The sequence below is a fragment of the Aulostomus chinensis genome, chromosome 9 (genome assembly GCF_037954235.1).
Source record: "Aulostomus chinensis isolate RoL2024-O1b breed Wild chromosome 9, RoL_Achi_v1.0, whole genome shotgun sequence".
NCBI lineage: Eukaryota > Metazoa > Chordata > Actinopteri > Syngnathiformes > Aulostomidae > Aulostomus > Aulostomus chinensis.
In genome coordinates this window covers 19,523,317-19,541,600 of record NC_141328.1, presented here as the reverse complement: position 1 = coordinate 19,541,600, position 18,284 = coordinate 19,523,317, and the positions used below count along the sequence as shown (strand labels likewise).

The following is an 18,284-nucleotide window of genomic DNA, read 5'->3' as shown; positions in this document are numbered from 1 at the left end:
TCTCCATTTATGTGGACAAAAATATGGGATGTAAATCATGTGCGTCAGGTAATAAAGTCCTTGTTTTTATTTTTATTTCTATGAAAATATTTTATTTAATTTTCTTAATTACAGTTCCTATCCCTTTATTAAGAGATACCCAGATTAGATTAAACTCCAGTAAACATCTCTATTCAAAATTCAATTTAAGTAAAATGATTTGTATTGAGTTTGATATTAAGTTTTACCAAAGCATAAAAAAAAAAATCACATTCTGTTTGATATGTGTGTGTTCCAGTGCTTTGGGACATTTAATCCTTGTGGTCTGTGTTGGAGTTGTGCTGCTCTGATTGTGTCGTCTTGAAGTTGTCAGGCTTCTTCTTCTTCTTCTTTTTTAAAATTTTTCCCCTGTAAAATCTTCCTCATCAAACTGAAGGGTTCAGATAAAGGCAGTGGGGTACAAAGTACAATATTGTCTTTGACATATAGTGAAATTAAGTAAAAAAGTCTCATAACATACAAATAATTAATTAAAGAAACGACACATCGGTATGAGTAAAAAAAATACAGTTACTTTACTCTTTTCAAAACTGATAACTGTGAATTTTCATCATCTTTTATGCCTCCTATTCGCCAAATAAAACAATGCCAGGAGAACCAGCATGCCATGCACCCACCTTTTTTTTTAATCTTAAAGCGATTGACTTTGTTTTATCAATAATTCAATTCCATTTATTTCCCCTTGTCCTGTTAAGGGTCGCGGTTTTATCTATTATTATTCTTGAGGAAATTGTTAACTACCTATAGCGGTGTTTGCTACGTCACGACACACCCCTATATGGTAGGGAGACGCTTGAGACTCGGCACGGATTGATTAGCCTTTCGACCAATGAAAGCAGCCATCATACCAGAGTGAAGCGCTGTGATTGGCTGGTGAAGGGATTAAATATATGTATAGATATGTCTGACTGCTGAACTGTGGGGGCGGGGCGATGAGAAGTGCGGTCCATCTATGTTGATACAGATCTAAAAAACTGGACTAACAGAGTGTTTGCCCACGTCGCCATTCGCATGGACAAATGTAAGTTATTCTACACTCTCCCGCTTGGTTTGCAGCGTTCCTTCTCGTGGAAGGCGTCTTAACGTCATAGCATTGTAGTTGTGTTCTTTCTCGTTTGGCTGAGAAGTGCTTTCAGGCCGAGTGGCACACGCGCTTCTCGGGCCAGTAAAGTGTGCTGCTGCTGCCGCTGGGAACGTAGCTGTTGTTGTTGTTGCTCTCGTGGGCTGCAATATTTTTGACATGCCGCTGACACCTACTATGTTATCCAGTCAGCCAAGATGTAATGTTATTTTAGAGAGGGCGAGACCATTGCACAGCCTTCGTGGAATAACACAATAATATCCTCGGTGTGTGTGTGTGTGCGTGTGTGTGTGTGTGTGCGTGTGTGACATATTCCTGTTTCTCCTTGCTTTATTGCTAGCCAGTGTCCGAGTCCCGCTCGTCCTCGCGCTGAGCGGAGGGAGGAAGGGGACGGCGGAACTCCCTTCAAAAACGTGTGTATTTAATATAACCGTGCGCGCTGGAAAATGAACGAACCTGACAACATAGTTGAAAACATTTCATGTATGTTTGCGACCCCCTGCTCAATTCGTCACTCTTTTTGCCAACCAAGCATTTCAATGTTATGCCATTTTAAGCATTATTGGTCTGTTTTATTCCCACGTTTACCTATCATAAAACGTAGCAGAGGAGGGACGACAAACAGAGTGTGGAAACATAAAACTTATGTTTGGTTAGATGAAGTGTTTCGACATGTGTCCGTTGTTTGCCGAATGTCTCAAGAGATCCGAAATGATTTGCCATGTGACTCAAGTTTTGTTTTAGACTGTGTTTTCCGCTATTTGAACAGGACCACGCTAGATACTCTGATTTATTGAATGATGTTTGGCGTAAGAGTATCATGCAAGAAATAACGGGACGTCATCAGGGCAAACATTACCCAACTCCCAGCCCCCTTTGACTGACCGTGAGACAGCTCACTCCCTCCTTTCTTCTCTTTTGACAGTTTTGTTTTATACCGAGGAAAAGTTTTTCAGCGTGGGGATTTTTTTAAACGCCTTCAACTCCACTGGCTCGGAAAAAACTGGCGACCTGGCTGCTCCAGCGTTAGGGCCCCCCTCTGTTACTGCACAAAGTGACGGTTGATATGCCACATCAGGTAAGAGAGCGTTCACATGCTGGATTACGTGACACACTCGGTTAGCATATAATGTTATAAACTAACCTCTGCACATGCGCAAAAAAAAAGATATATTACGTAGCTTTTCTCTTTGTTTCTTGCTGTAACTAGCTTGTTTACGCGTAGAGAAGCCGCATGGTATTTCACATAGCTGATTCATTTCGCATTTCAGCACAATTTCTAGCACACTAGCCGTGTAATGTTTTGTGTGTGGTGTTATTGTTTTAGGCGGGTGCTTCCCTCCACATTCCACATGTGTATGCCTGCCTGCCTGCCTGCCTGTCTGCTTGCTTGCCTGCAGCGGGGCCAGTGCGCAAATCCCTGCAAATGCAATGCCGCCAATAGAGTCATGGAAATTGAGATAATTGTGTTGCACTGATTTTGCGTGCACTCGCGGCATCATAGCATAAACAGGCAAATGGATCTGTTGGTATAGATGTGTGGAGGTGTTGCTCTTCCTTCCTGGAGGCTGTCAGCTCTTCGGCCGCGGAGGACAAAGGGACAGAGAAGCGTGGGGATGAGTAGAGTTGGCTGACTGCTGTTCTATCACTGCAAGTCTACATCACATATTACATGCCTATTATTTGATAATACCTTATCAAAATACTGCATCTGGTGTTTGGAAATTGCGTTCTGTCATACACACACACCAGAAGGGACGTGTCACTGGGCCTCTGAAATCACGTTTCTCCATTCTGCTTATGTGTTTCATTGCAAGAGGAGGGAACTGATTTCAGTTAATGACTAATAATAATTAAACCTGGATGACAAAACTACATTGCTTTGAAATGGGGAACAACCAATTTAGTTTTATCAGGGCTGATAAGGATTGTTAGGCCGAGAGTCAATATTTTTGCAGGCTATATTCCGTTGTGGTAATTGTTGGAATTTCTGTGCCAGAATTGACTCCAATACAAACCCCAACACAAGACTTTCATTATATTTAAATGTGTTTAATGGAAAGTGTCTTTATTAACAATTATTTGACCAATATAGGGAAAATACACTTAGACAAGGTGAAGTAACTGTTAACCTTGAACACAATAAAAAAAAAAACTCCTTAAACATTTATATATACATTTTTTTTAGAAAAGAACAAGATTTTGTTTGAAGTCTCAGAACAGTGTTTAAAGTGTTTTTCTTCTTATGGTACATGATTGTGTAAAAAAAAGACTTAATCAGATAAAAATATAGTACTGATGATGGGGAAAAAATTACAAATGTCTGATTGGAACATTGATTCCTTTGAAAGATATATTTTCACTCAAGCTGGGCAGGTTTATTATGCTCATGAAGAAACTACCTTGTCATTTTTATTGCATGTAAGTCAACATAATTGTAGTTTTCTTCAAGAATATTTGAGCTCTAGACCCTGCTCTGAACATGCCACTGCTCAATGTCTCTGTAGAGATGACGATATATTTAACTGGAATTACTGGGAGTGCTCCAGTTTCTGTTTTGTAGTGTTGAGCCACACCAACAACAAGGGGGGGCGGGGTGGGGGTGTAACCAGGTCAGTTGTTCCCAGGCAAAAGTGCCCTGGAACCTTTAAATAATTTGCTTAAAGACTTCAAAAGAACGTAGGGAATCCTCCTGTTCCCTGGCACGAGCGAGACACACAGCGGACCTGGTGTTGACCCTGACAGTTTACCTTTAATAGCATTAGTGCAATGAGAACCGCAAGATTAGAAAGTTAATGTTTTATTCTTTTAAGGACATGTTGTTTTTGTTTAGTTTGTGCTTGCCTCATGTAACCTGCGTGGTGTAGAGAAGCACAGATGTCCCACACTTGACTCAAACCTGTGACCACACAGTGGGAGGTGCTAGCTAGGAGGCTAACAGCTATGGCCACTTTGTGTCACCAGCATATCCTTAATGTGCTGGCGAGGGAGCACTGTACCCCGCTTAGTGTACTATATATATATATATATATATATATATATACATACATACATACATACACATATGTATGTATGTGTATATATGTATGTATATATATATGTGTGTGTGTGTGTGTGTGTGTAGATAGATTGATAGATACCACGTCACTATTTATGACATGCTAAAAAGACTTGTTGGGAAGAAAAGAAAACATTAAAAAAAGTCACTTTGCAGTGTTGATTCCTTCATCTAAAGTTTCCCCCACCCACCTATTACCTCTGTGGGATACAAAGGGTCTTTTTCTGTAATGAGGCGCTTAGTGGACTACATTGTGCTCAGGAGGGTTGTTCTCTGATGAGTTACAGGCAGGTTGTAAAATGATAACAGAGGCATTAGGGCCTCAAAGTGCAGCACTCTGTTTTGAAATGTAAGCAAATTCCCAGCAATATAGAGCACGTGTGCATGTATGCTCTCACACTACCTACAGGTATCACACACACACACACATGCGTGCACACACGCATGCACGCGTTGTTGCTGAGTGTTAAGGTCATGGTGTTTAAAGTCAACTCTACCTCTTTTTTATGCTGTGAAAAGACAGATGCTGTAATTGACTGACTGGCTGTTTCTTGTGCGTGTGGGTGGGGGTGTGTAGATTTATCAGCGATGTATTAGAGGCGATATTTTCATTGTTGTGTGTCATAATCCCACTGTCAGAATGAGATAGCCAGTGTCCCATGTTGATGTGAAAGTAATGAAAGTTTCATGATTGAATTTGTGCTCAGTCAAAGATGGCGTGATGAAGGGCTTTGACTTCAGCAATGAATATTTCTTCATTTCAGTGCCACATAAGCCGGAATAAATGCCAACAAAAATACATTTCCACTGAAAAATTATTGACGCAGGGCTTTTGTGACGGCCTCGTCATCCCTGGTTCAAAGTGGGTTGAAGAGCTGTTAAAGATGAGATTAGACATTGAAGTCTCGGTGGTGTCATTCAAACCTGACTGAGCAATGAGGATATGTGGAGGTTTTAATACAATTATAATCCTTATTAAATGATAACAATTACTTTTTCAAATAAGCAATGACTTATTGCTGTAAACAATGGAGACCAAATGAAGGTGATGTCATCAGATTGTTATTTTGTTCAACCAGAAATCCAAAACCACAAGATATTCACTCTATTACATGAAACCAAGAGAAATAATCAAACCCTCAAAACTGAGGAGCTGGAAGATAACTACTTGACTAATAAACAAATCATCTCACATGTTGATGATTTCATCCAGCATACAGAGAGGGGACATCAGATCAGGGATTTCAGAATCAAACACATCGATCCGCCCATATATCCAGATGGATACAAAATAAGAGCCTGGGATGGTGGTTTGATCTGGTCCAGCTTTTAATCATCTGTGTATGTCAGACAAGTAATTGATCCAAAATGATCCAGGTTTAATCTGTGTTGCCTTCAGACGATCCTTGTCTGTAGCTGCTGTCAAAGACTCAGGCTTTGGTGAAGGATTTGAAGAAAAGGAGCTGGGTTTCACATTACAGTCACGCTTTAATGATTCTGTTTCCTCTGTTCCCCGCCATTATCTCAACAGTCAACAGTGAACATTAACCACACATCCATTATATCTAATTAACAACAAGTAATATGCAGCTCAGTCATACCGTGCAGCAGCACACAGTCAATTCATTTGATATTCTTTGGAGTTTTCTTTTTTTTAAATTTGGTTGAAGAAAATATGAGATTTAATAATTTCAGGTTTAGAGAGTCTGTTAGCAAAAACCTGATGAATATGTCCATTTTTACATGTTTTTTCTAATGTTTCTTGCTTAAATAATTTTATTTCTTTTGAAAATAATCAACAGCTCTCTCTTTTTTTTTGGGTTGTACTCTGAGTGCTGATTCCCACAGTGCTCCTCTTCTGCACTCTTTAGTTTGCCTGTCATTCAAACAGCTTAGCAGTCCGTCCCTTTATTTTCCACCTGTTAAACCACAAGGTTCTTTACCTTAAGAGGCATCTCTTCTATTTATTACAAATAAAACACGTTATTTCCTTTGTGGTCAAGGTTTTTTCCCACTTGGAAAGACCTTGTGGACACCTGGGGCCAGATCCATAAAACTCTATGACTGAAACTGTTTGCTCACAAAAGCAGAAATCTGCTTACATGTTATTTTTGTCGGGTTTATCAAGACATGACTGTGCTTAGCTGTCTTTATAATTTTTCTTTTAGAAATGCTGCTTGCAACACATTCATACAGCAAAGAAAACATGAAAAGAAGAAGGGAAATTTATAAAAGAAGATAAAATTGTGGCCACAGCCAGTGGAAAAGTGGAGAAAAGTAAATGTGTTTTATTTTGGTTACTAAAATAAATTGAGTGACCAAGTTTCGGTTTCGTTGTCAAATGAAACTACTTAACCAAGTCGCCTTGCCTTGAAGGTGCATACAAGTAAAAACTACAAGTTTTAAGCTTCACTTTGATGTCAAGGTTTGGTATGGCTTTGAGAGGAAGGCAGCCCAGCAGTGGGCGGGGCATAGAGTCAGACATTAATACACTGCCAGAGCAAAGATTTGTGACAACAGCATGACTGTAGTGACTGCAAGTTGGATGTGGTCAGGGCAACCTTAAGTGTGTGCCGACTTCATGCACTGTTTGGGTTTAGTGCTAGATGAGAAATTTAGCAGTGTGATGCGTTATGTGTGGAGCATTACATCACAAATGTTCCGTATATTCAGGAGGCATATTCATATTGCGCCGGTGTGAACCGGCTTTAAATGAACAATGGCGAGAAATGGAACAGATATTATTCCACTTTGTGACATTCTTATGTAATTGATTACTCTCTTTTTTTTTCTTTCTCAAAAATCTTTTTTCCCCACAGCCATTGTCTCCTCCGGTGCCTCCCTCCTTAATGTGAATGTGTTAAACAGGAGCTAATGGGTTCCTTATGAGAGGTAATTGTGTAGCAACAACATAAATGTAGTTGGGGCTCTGGTGTTGTGGCTGGTGTGATTAGGTCTTGTTTGAACCCCCCGAGGGGCTTGGCAAGCTCAACATAAATAGTGGCTCACCTAACAGTTTTAGGTCACAGGATACCATACATGTAGAGCTTATGGCTTCAATATTTGAATGGCTCCTGGTGGTTAACGATGCTGTAGGCCATAGAGATCACATGCAACATGTTGTGGTCTGGGGTAGCTTAACATAAGTGCTCAGGCTGGAGGTTCAGTTCCCATGAGGCCAAGAATGCGTAGGCCATTGTAAATGAAGGCTCTTTGGTGTCCTCATCAGGATCCAGTGCACTGCCGCTAGCTGTGTTGTGTTCAGAAGTACAGTGTTTCATGCACATTATTTTTTATTAAATTTCATTGCCTATCTGATTCTTGGACCATTTCTATTTAATATTTTTTTGCAGGATTAGTTGAGTTTTATATGGGACCTATGGGCAGTGATTATGTACTCTAGCTTTGAATAACATCTTTAATAAAAACATTCATTCTAGTCTCGCACTCTACCATGAAATGTGATAGTGAAATAAATAAATACATTGCTTCATTATTTTCCCACGCTATCCCTTTATCAGTCCAGCCAAATCTATATAAATTCAATTAGTTGTAAGTCTACTGAATATTTGTCATGGTTACAATCACTATCCCTTCAGGCACAAGTCTGAGACTGGTCAGCTGCTCTTAGAACGTTCATCAGTATCCATTTTACCCTCCGTGCTGGCTTAAGATAAAGCACACAGGCCCTCTTTTCTTTCAGCAGGGCCTTGCGCGGCTTAACGTGGCCAGAGAACAGCTTAAATGCTTAACAAGAGACTAAAATCACCATCAGTCTTCACTGAGGTAACTCAGGCAGCAAATCTGGATCGGCATTCAGGTGACAGCAACATATGCTGGGTCCTACAATTATAAACGGAAGCGGCACCTGATTAAAAAAACGTCTCATTGACCCGGTTACTTTATCACCTCTGCTTCAGTTGCTCCTGAACACAAGAGAGGGAAGTAAGAAGACCTACAATCAAACCTTCCGTGTGATGTTGAATTGTTGTTCCCATACATACAGTACACGGCGAAGGCTGAGAATTAAGCTCCAAATTGCCAAATTACCCTTCAGAGACATCGCTTGTGTTGGGTTATTGTAACTTTTCTTCTAAGAGTAAATCAGCCCTGAATTTTAAAAGGATTATTTATATAAGTCTTGTATGTCTTGTGAACGTCAGGGAATTTCTGTGTAGCTACACTGATTTGAAATAGAAAAAAACACAATTTCATTGACTAAATTAAGGGCAAAACCAAGACTTTGAAAATAATGCAATGAAAAATATGCTATTCAGAAGCATCTGTAAAATGTCTACTTGGACAAATATGACTCATGCTACTTCTACTGAAAACCCTGATAGAACAATCACGTCAAAGCCTTGACTTTTTACTACCAAAACGAGTAGAAACCCTTGCATTTCCAATGTCACAAAAATGCAGAGAAGTAATCAAAACCTGCCCATGGCTCCTTAAATGCACAGCTAGTTCACTGACTTGGGTTTGGTGTAATTGGAATCAGACTATCTCCGCGCCGAAGATATTTCCTCAAGCAGCCAAAACTTTGTTGTAACCACCACCACCAACGTATGCTTGGATGAGTAGGCTCAGTTTCCATTGATTTAAGCTAAGGCCTTTTAATTAGACTGATGTGAGAGTTAACTTGTACGTGTTTTACTGCCGCACTAAAAGCCCAACTGGCTCATTAGTGCAGCCACATATTAAACCAGTGAGTGAGTGAGTGAGTGTGTGTGTTTGTGAAATGGAGGTCCCATACACTTGCAGCTATGCAGACTTTTAAGTGTTTTTGCCCTTTGAACGATCCTCGAGTCCACTATTAGACGAGGCTCTTTGTATTGATGAGCTGCTCTAAGTTAAAACTTTGCAGCGTTAATAGCCATGCTTGAATTTAAATTTCAGTTGTTAATTGCAGCCTCAGCGAGGGTTTATCTCTCCATTCCTGTGGTATGGCTACCATCTGTTGGAGAATTCAAAGTTTCAATATTTTGCTACATGGGAGATTTAGACTATTATACCAGTTATATGGTGCCAGGGGATTCAATGTGTTTTTGTTCATCAGAAAGCCTTGCTTCTATTTACCTGCAAGGTTAATTAAGCTCTTTTTCTCTTTGAGACTCAGCGCTGCAGGTATGTGATGATGTGATTACGGTATGTGTTGATCCTCAAGTTCTGTAGTTTGTGCTGCTATTTGAGCACGTAAAAGTTTAGCCCTTGAGAAAATAATGTATTTTATTGAATTGCTTTTCTTAAAACCAATTATGATAAGGCAGACAGTTGGGTACAGGCTAAGGGTGGAGTATCAGGACGATACTGGCCCAAATCAATTGATCGGATATTGGAAAAATATATAAATGTATTCTGATTCAAAAAGGCCAAACTCTGACATAAATGCACAATTAAACACTTACCAGCAGGCATGTTGGCAGAGAGGAGCTGGGAGTAACACAGACGGGTGACATCATGTGTCAAGTGTTGCATAACTGAGTCGGGTTTCATGTATTGCTCTCTTTACTGAAAGAGGGACTATAATGGAATATTTGTTTCATATTTTTGTGGGTTATTTGAGATGTCAGGTGAAGCAAAATGCTGCATTTTTAACCTCTGAGCTGTAGCGTGGGGAAAAAAAAACTTTTTTGAATCAATATTGACAGACACTTAAGGCTGTGGTATCAGACAAAAAAGTAGTATTGAGCCATCTGTAGACCAGCTTTTATCTGCTGAAGAGTCTGATATTTTCTTCAGGACTTGTTAGAGGAAAAAGAAAGAGCTAAAGGAGGACTGTCATTCTCCATGTGGACTTCATGCTGTACTTAAAGCGATCAAGTGATGCAATGTCTCATGCTACCACACTTTTAAAACTGGAAATAACATCATTCTGTGACCGTCACTGGAAGATGTTCTCCAAAACAGGGTGTTAACATCTCTGGATATTGCAGTGAATTGCCTCGGAGAGAGCAGGGGACAACAAAACACTCACAAATGAGATTCAGCCTCTGTCTCCTTCTTACTCACTCTTTCTGTCTGTCTGTTGAGGCCCAGTGAAAGGGGGTTTCACTGAGCAGCTAACCCTCCTTCCTGACCCCCCCCATTCCTCATTCTCTCTTTCCTGATGCTACTGTAGCGCAGGGAGGCAGAGACAAGCCCACCGAGGGGGATTGGTTGTAACTCAACAGGCCCCCCACGGAAGGCTCCACCCACCCCCTTCCTGGGACAATTAGCCAAAAGTGACTGGGCACTCGGCTGCATGCATGCATACACACACAGCACACACAGACATGCGCGCGCACACGCATTGATTACTATTTCATGCTTTAGTGTCTGTCAGCCACATCCTCCGTCTGCATCTTTTTGACACGTGTACAAACATACAGAGATCCAGCGTAAATGCGGAGCAGCAGCTCAAGCCAGCAGCACAGGATGAAGCACGCTTTGGCTCACAGCTCTCATGCTTTTACTCTCGCCGTCTCCCTTTCACACACTCACTCTGACTCATTGTTGTATACTGCAGTTTACATGTGATAGGATCTAAAGAGAGGGATTAGCTGTCTCGTGATATTTATCAAGCAGGCACACAAGGAACAATAATAGCAATACAAGAAAATAGGAAATGCAGTGTGCAAATGAATTTCTCTTATCCTTTTTATAGTTTCACACTGTACTTTAACAGGGACCAACTTGTGATTCAGTAGATTTAAATATGTCTTGGAAAAGCTTCAAATTGCTTTCTTCATCCAATCTGTAGATCTATGTAACGAGGAGAAAGCTTGTTTAGGTTTCATTTTTATCTATTTTAGCTCCTTTCGCACCCTACATTTCCATTCTATTTCCTTTAACTCATCTTCTCTCTCTCTTTCTCTCTCTTCCTTCTCTTTTCTCCATGTGTTCCAAAACTCTAAGCGATATGAGTCTGTGGGCTCTATGATTGTTGAAAGAGAATTCAACCACCTGCTTTCCCAGTTTGTCATTCCCCCCTAAAATTGTCCCATCGTCAGTCAGCACAAGAGTGGGATTAAAAAAGGAAAACAAGGCGTTCGCATTTGGTGTTCCTGCTAAAATAGTTGGCGCTTGGCCTCTTGGTTTATTTCTGTGCTGAATACTGTACATACTGTGTCTGGGAACAGTATTGGCACCAGTGTTAATAAAAGGTTGAGCTTAATCTGCCGTTTAAATTTAAATCTGAAGTCAAGTTGATGTGTAAGTCAGGGATATTAAATATAATGTCATGATGCACCTGATCAGCTTTACTGGGGCTTAAATCTAGACTGTTTTCTTGACATTTCACCGTGACCAGTTGAGCTTATCATTGTGTCGCTTGTTTTACACTTTGGCTCCTAAATTGGCTCTTAAGTCAAATTCCTGGTAGCATTTAAAGGCTTTAAATGTCTGTGTTTGTTTTTAAACACACTGCATCTTATTCTTGCCCGTATATTCTGCCTCATTTCCTTCTGTTGTCATTTGCTCTTCCTCCTCTCCTCTACCGCCAGCACTTTACGCTTGTTATTCTCTTTCTTGGCCACACTCTCCCTCTCTCTGTCCCCATTTTTTTTCTATACAGTGTTTTTTCCTTGTTATGGTTTTTCTGTTCCTGCTCTCTGTCCTCTGTCCTCTTCCCTTCTTCCTCCCACTTTGTGCCTTATTGTGTAGTGTTTAAGACTCGATTTGCTTTTGGCAGGGGCGGGAGTCAGGTTGGGTCAGCTGTGCTTTTACTGCTACACTGATCATAGTATATGCTCCAGAGTTCGCAGCCGGAGAAAAAGGATTAAAACAACACAGCAACACACACACATGTGCGCACACACACACACACACACACACACACACATATACATGCTCACAGGTAGGGCTGAGTGATATCAGGAAAACATGCGATTGCACTGTTCAATATTGTGATGACTATATGACCTGCGATAAATGTGTATATATAGATATATATATTTAATGAAATATCAAAGGGTACATATTAGCTACAGTACATTAGAGCATATCTTTCTGTTTTAATATTTACAGCTAACATAGACCACAAACATTTAATAGCCTATGCCCATTGAATGAAGAAATTCAACAGTTATTTCTATCCAACATATGCTTTTATTTTTAACATATTGCAACTGCACAAGGCTCAAACAACAAAATTCAAACAATTTCCAAGACTAACTAAAAGATATCTGGGAGCAAACATCAATAAAATAAATTAAACATGGTAACTAGCAAATTAAACATTTCTTCCATTCTAAAGATCGACACCTGCCTATGCCATCATCTTGCTAAACAGGTGGCAATTACAGTACAATGATGGAGAAAACTGAAGTGAGTAATGTAGAATCACTGAGTCAAGAGAAAGGGAGATTTATTGATCCCAAAACTCCTTTAACATGTTTCTTATTTGAAGTTCTTGCACAGGAACACCAACATGTTCACTTTGCTAGGTTTCAAGCAGGAGCGCTGACATGTAACCACATTCCCTGACGCGCTAAAGAGCCTCTCGGAGGGCGAACGAGTGGCTGCGGAGTCGCGGCCGCTAAACTCACAGAAATGGACATTTGCTCAGTCCTTTGACGTCAAGTGGACTTGGTGTTGTCGGCTGTTTTGCGCTTCGGCTGTCTTTGAATTGTTTGTGCAGTTCTTTGTGGTGGTGTTTCAGGTGTTGATGAAGATTGGTCGTATTTCCCCTCGTAGTTGCCACGACTGCCCCACATGTTTGACACAGTACCTTGGCTTGTACGACGTTGTCTCATTTGAACCCAAAATAGCTCCAAATGAGTGAGGAGCTATTTTTTTTTCGCCACTAGGTCCACCTCATTTTCCTCGCGCTTGCTAGTTTTCTCTGCGTCTTCGTCTTCAGCCATCATCCACATAACACACCTGCCCTGGGCTCCACTTGCTTGCTAGTGTCCGCTATCACCACACACATATGTAGCTGACACCACACCACCAATTAATGTAACGGGCCGAACAATTTAACAAAGTCGCATGTGATTGGTTTATTTTCGCAGTATGTGAAAATAAACTTCTCATCGTGGACACATGACTTTTGCAATGTGTCAATTGCACATTTTGATATCACGATGACGATTAAAATTCGAGTAATCGCCCAGCCCTACTCACAGGTAATCACTTCGTAATATTTGCTGGCTTTATGCTGTTTTTGCTTTTGGTATTAATTGTTCAGGGAAATGACACAACTTGAGCGATTATGCCAAAATACTACTTCATTCTCAACAAGAGCTGCAGATGAAACACTTCAGATACTGCAGCAGCAGCGGCCAAAGTGATGGGTTGAAGTTAAACAGAGTTGAACTGAATGAATTCCAATTAAAATTGTGGAAATTGGTGCCTTTTAAAATGTTTAACCAGTTGTGTAGTATTTGCTGCTCATCTCTGTGGCTACTCAGGGGAGTTTTGACAGTAGCGCTTGTAACTCTTCCTCAGTCTGTCCAAATTTAGACCTGAGCAAAGTAGATGGCCTACTTATCAGCCATGTACTTTCACTCATCTAGCATCCATCCTTTGGTCACATGTGGATGGACGGATGAATGTATCATGCAATCTCTCCACGTCTATGTGAGATCTTTCCACTGCTTGTGTCATAATTTGTAGTTGTAAATCAGTACATGTTTGTGGTTGAGAGTTTCACGTGATTGGATCTGACCTACATGATACGAGTGAGAATGTGTATTTGTATCTGAGTGTGTGAGTCATTACTTGTCGACATGATCACAGTGAGGGCATACTGTACATTTTATTCATGCCGGGTGTGCAGTACACAGATGCATCACAGTGACCACTGACTCTCCACGATATCTGCAGTTTCACCCGCTGGCTTTCATCCAGTCACCTCCTTCCACTTCCCACCATCACATCTCTCACATGCAGATTCATTCTGTGTGTTTGTAGCAAGCCTCTGTGTTTGCACACCTAGGCTCATATTGGTCGGCCTGTAAAGTTTGCTTGCGTCTGATGTACGTTTAGAGGGTAACCCTTTGGTTCATCATTGCGTTTTTCTCAAAAACAGTTTGTTTTATACTTTCTTGATGCAGGAATCCTCATGGAAGTAATGCACCCAAATTACTTTCACATTAACACGTTATTATTATGCATCATGAAAAGCTTGTGGAGATTGTTCCCAATACTTCATGGTCCAAGAAGACAGCAGAGATTTCTAAAGACTAACGTTTTCATGAGTCTGTATTTTAGAGCTCAGCGCCAGTCTGGATGGATTGTGTTATTTATGTATTTATTTTTTTACTTAAATGAACAGTTGCACAGATTTAAAAATGCTCTTATTTTACGGTTCACAATTTGAAGCGTCAATAGAACCAAAGGAGCTTTGAATGGCAGCCTAGACAAAAAGAGGACATTGTTTGGAGACTTTGAATATTAAAATGACCTAATGCTCTGGGAGGTGTTGTTACCTTGTGCAACACCCTTTTGAATCTCAAGCTGCCTCACGAGAAAGAGCAATTTCAGAAGCATTGACATCTACTGGTGAATTTTAGCAAACACTTGAAATGTTTGAAAGACAAGAATGCAAATCAGTTTGTTTCACTCAGCTAGGAATAAATGAGCTTTTTGTGAAAACAACGCGGTCCATAACTATCACAGCAATGCCACAGCTTGTATTTTTTTGGCTCTGTGGTCAAGCACATTTGCATTGAAATGATACATTGACTATGAGGTCTGCCCTCGAATGATGCATATTTCTAAATTTTATGACAATGCAGCAAGACAATGAGGCTCAGCATGCTGCAAAAACAACCAATTATTTTTTTTCTATTGTGGCCGAACAGTGGAATGTTTTCGACTGGTCAAGTTAGGTCAACTGACCTCAGTCCAACTGAACATTTTATTCACTTGCTTAAAAACAGACTGAGGACAAAATGTCCTAAAGCAAGCAGGGAGCAACTATGCCTGGCAGAGCAATCACCTGAAGGGAATGTATAGAAACTACAGGCGAACTCTACACCGGTGGCTGTTCAACACACGATTCTTTGTGGACAAAAGGTGTTGCATGAAGGTCCGATTGTCCATCTATTGTCGTTGCTACTGTAATGCACCAGAAATGGCACAAAGATCCTTAGAAGGAAACCCAGTGATACTGAGCCAGGGAAAGATAGAGGCTTTCAGTCCCCATCAGTCAGGCTTAGAGGCCCCTCGGCTGGCTGCGAGCCAGGCGCAGCAGGGAGGTGAGGTATTTTAATTCACCTCAGCCTGGAAAGGAAATTGTTTGCACTAGAGTGAAGCAAACAATATATATTTCTTTTCTCACATTGCAGGTACCATAGGACAAAGCTAATCTAACACAGGAAAACAAAATAACAGTCTAGGATGACTTATTAAACCTGTGTGGCCTGAGAGGTTACAAAGAACAACATCAAAGAGAGAAATGATGTCTTAAAGTCACAGACAATGGCTCAGTCCTGGCCTTACACAGGTTCAGTAGAGTGTATTATGATAATAATAATAATTAATAATAATAATGATTATGATAACATTAATAAAACCCAAGGTCAATGTATGCAGCTTTTAAAAAAAAAACAGTAGGAAAGTTTAATGTTTATAGTCTGAAAAAATAGTTGCTTTGAGGCAGCTACATGGCAGTAGTGCTGTTATCGCCCAAACACACTTTACAGCATAATTTACACAATGTGGTGCATGCAATAAAGTGTAACATGTGATTCCCACTGTGCAGCTAGCAAAGATGCTATGGACCAGTGCTGCTCAAACGGTAAATTATCATTATTATTGAAGCACTGAGGCGCCAGAGAAATTCACCAGCCTACAAGTTGTAATCTTAAGAGGAACATGCTTGTTTGGCACAGACTTGAGCCTAGTCACAGAGTTAATTTGGGATAAGCGACAGCATTTTGATTTCCCAATATCTAATATCTAAATAATCACAGGATCCATGCATCCATAAAAAGAGCATCTTTAATTGATTACATGCCAGAAGTTAATATAATGAGGATTTCCCATTTAATCCAAATGAATGGTTTTGTAGGAAGCCACACCTGAGTTTAATTACCAAGGTATACTATAATACAGTATTAAGAATGATGGGTAAAATTCCATTTTCAATAGCAATGCCTTTGTTATGTCCATGTTTTTGATGTTATTTGCAAGGAAAATATTTTTGTTATGGTGTTGATATGTTAGGTTTCTTAAAAATCTGGACACATGTTCAAAAATTAAAACAAGCCACTTTGAGGGAATGAACATGTTTCTTTTGCTTAACTGCTGGCAGCTTTGAAAGGATTCAATTACATAATTCTGTCATTCCACAAATTCCTTGAAGTGCCGCTGTACTTTTCTGCACATTCCTCCTCCTTATTAAGGGATTACTCCTTTATTTTTAGGATACTATTGACATTAAAGGGGTTAATCGATTGATTGATTGATTTGCTGTCAGTAATGATTGTTCATAAAAAGGATAAATAGTCTTCATCTTAATGTGTGATGGACTGCTCCCTCTGTTTGCTACTAAGATTTTTGCCTTGTGGTCAGGCAGTTCAACCATCCTGGAGACTGATTCCATTTGGTGTTGTCGATGCCATGCACTGAAAAGCTCAGCAGAAAATCTCCGACCACACACACATATCAGTAACGTGTCAGTAAAACGAGAGGGTGAAGCTGATTGCTTTCATGAATCATGAAGCTCCTGACTCTAAACTAAAAAACATGCAGCAGATTATATTTTGTTAGGGTTCCTTCTGTATGTCAAGGACCATTGTGCTATTTTATGTTATATAGATACCTTTGACGGTTCCCTGTGCTAACAGCTTTAGACTGGATCTGAATCTAAATCTTAATTGCGCTGTATGACAGCAATAAGAATCGGTTGCCTTGTTTATCCGCAAGCAAACATCTTCATTTCAATCAACACTATGCTGCGTGTGTCTGCATTTCGATGTTTGTGTTAATGTGTGTATGTATACACAGCCACCGAAACCATGAGTGGTTTTGTTTTCCGAGGATCTATGCTAGTTTACCCAGAGAAGGAAAAACCACGCGACAAACAACAGCCACAACAAGTCTAAACAGAGTTACAGTAATGATTTGTAACCTTCCCCTTACACACACACGCTCTTCCTCCCTGCTCTCCATATGGTGTCGGTTGGTTGTGGTTTTTCTTTTCTGCAGCTCTGTGTGTAATGATTTGGTGAAGACCTCAGGCCTGGCTGGGAAATATGGACCATTCATCTCCTCTGGTGTATGCATGTTCTCACACACACACACACACACACACACACACACACACACACACAAACAAACACGGACACACACACACGCATGTGATTTAAAGTGGACGTAAACTGAGACTCATAGAAAACAGAGTGAAACACAGCTTTACGTCTGCACATACTCACTCTTCGCTGCCTTATCCCACTTGTTTACAGTTACGCTGGTCACCACAGAGTTGAAGCTGTCACTTAAAATCAGATTCTGCTTTCATATGTGGTGATTCAGACTGCTTGTTTGAAAAACAGCTCCCATGTTTGACAGATGTGCGCTTGACGGCTTCACTAGAGACTCGCTTTACAAATCTTATTTTCATCATGTCTTGTTGTAGTGATTGTGTGTTTGTGTTCTAATGATGATGATGTTTTGGCTCCAAAGGCTATTGTGTAACTCAAAGGTTCACGGACTGTAATGCAGACGTGTGTCCTCTTCTGGGCTTGTTTTTGAGTTGCAGAAATGGAAAATAATCCGCTGCTTCTCATCTCTCCGAGAGAAAATTGTAGAAGCAGTCTTTTCAGTTGAAGGAATGTCATTTGAAGAAACAGTTACCAGGAATGCTTTAGAATTTTTCTTTTACATGAACTCAAGATCTGAGACAAGCAATTTCATTGGTGATAAGAAACGAGAACTGTTTCAGAACCAGCTTGTGTACTTGTATTTGGCCTAGTTGGCAAGCATTTTGGGTGGAGTTTGAAGATACCAAATACCTCCTGACAATGCAAATGGGAAATTGCGTCATGTAGGTCACTTTGCTGCTCCTACCTTATGTTTACTAGCCTTTTTTTTTTGGGGGGGAGTAACACAAACTAAAAAAAACAATTATTTATAGATGATATTTTTTGTCTTATTTGATTGATATAACAGGCAAAT

The 18,284-nt window shown here is 40.2% G+C and overlaps 1 protein-coding gene across 1 annotated transcript in view; it reads left to right on the top strand.

Moving 5' to 3' along the window:
- Positions 1-962: 962 nt before the first annotated feature.
- The window catches only part of LOC147256185 (vitamin D3 receptor A), an 81,477-nt gene continuing 64,155 nt past the window's right edge, over positions 963-18,284 (top strand). Inside the window, exons 1-2 of the mRNA XM_086214091.1 lie at positions 963-1,060; positions 2,046-2,198. The gene's annotated coding sequence lies outside the window, so the exon portion shown is untranslated. The remainder of the gene's footprint in view (positions 1,061-2,045; positions 2,199-18,284) is intronic.